This window comes from Egretta garzetta, unplaced genomic scaffold (assembly GCF_000687185.1).
Source record: "Egretta garzetta isolate BGI_Z169 unplaced genomic scaffold, ASM68718v1 scaffold148, whole genome shotgun sequence".
In the NCBI taxonomy this organism is placed as follows: domain Eukaryota; kingdom Metazoa; phylum Chordata; class Aves; order Pelecaniformes; family Ardeidae; genus Egretta; species Egretta garzetta.
Genome location: NW_009260669.1, coordinates 1,768,542 through 1,769,955, shown reverse-complemented (window position 1 = coordinate 1,769,955; position 1,414 = coordinate 1,768,542).

Here is a 1,414-nt window from a genome sequence, read left to right as displayed (position 1 = left end):
GACGTGGGTGAATGCTGGATCCTTCAGGTAGAGAAGAAACCAGGCAGGACATTTCCATCCTTTATTCTGAAGGGGTGTTGCCAGTGTTAATCCACCACTGTGTTGCCCACTGCGAGGCTGTAGATGTTTTGGGGCACATCTAACAGAAGAACATCTAGTTGGTGGATCTCAGCAGAGTTTAGGCATGAACTTGGGCCAAACTTCAGTCCTATCAAGGAGCAGAACCAGTGTTTTGGGGGAATATTCATGTTCATAACTTAATTGGTGTCCTCTTGAGACTGGATAATGCTACCCTTAAACAGTGTGGGGCCCCAAGAGCAAGGAGATGCCTTAAATGGCACTCAAAGAAGAAAATTTGTCATGGCCTTGTGCACCTTAACCACTGCACATCTCCAGCTTCTTTCCTCTGTGCATTTCTCCAAACCTTTACTCCACTCCCAACATCTTCTCTCCACCCTGGATCTCACCTCCATACATCCTATGTGAAGCGGTACCTCTGTGCCACATGCCCATGACGCTGTGGTTACCTGTTGCATCTTGCAGCAGAGACCATTGGTGCCTCTACATCCCTGTAGGAAAGCAGAGGTACTGAGTATCTGAAGTGTTGCCACTGATGCGGCAAAACTGTAAAGCCTACAGAGACCTACAGAGGCTGGTCTGTAGGTACTCTTCAGGCTGTTTGAGTCTACAGGCTGCAGTATCATTTTAGAAATTGCTATTTCGGACTTGCTTCCAAACCCTGAATCCTACGTACCTACAGGTAGGTGGATAGGTGAAGACAACTGGGAGTTCTTCCCACCAGCTCCCAAGTGCCAGCTCCAATCCAGAAACAATGTAGATGAGTGACTGCATGCTTTACAGATTGCAACTGAAATATCGTGCTGGCTTGGAGCCTGGGCGATGTGAACACTCGATTCTTCACTTGTGGATCTCAGTGTTGGTCCTTTTGTCACTTTTAAAACAGAGATAGGCACTTTTCTGGTTTACAGAAATTGTTGTGAGTTAATACATTCAAGATGATGTGACCCTGAAATACAACGGATGTGAAAACAACATGAATATTGGGTCTGCTTTTTCATTTCCACCTGTTGGATGAATTAGATACATAAAGAAATAACTACATAATTATATTTAATTACATGAAATAAATAAAAAGTATGAACAGACAGAAAGAAAAAGAAATGAAGAAAAATAACAACCCAGAGATCAAAAAAGAAAAATCAAAATTGCCACTGAACTTTTTAACCACTTTAGTAAATAAGCTAGGAAATATTTCCCTGGATTGCTTTCTCCATTTGTACGGAGAATGTATAGTTGCCACAGAGACTGGCATTCGTGAACACGGGTGAAATACAGGGCATTTGTCCTCCGAGTTTTCAAAGGAATCTGAAATTAACGTCTCGGTTAGAGATGC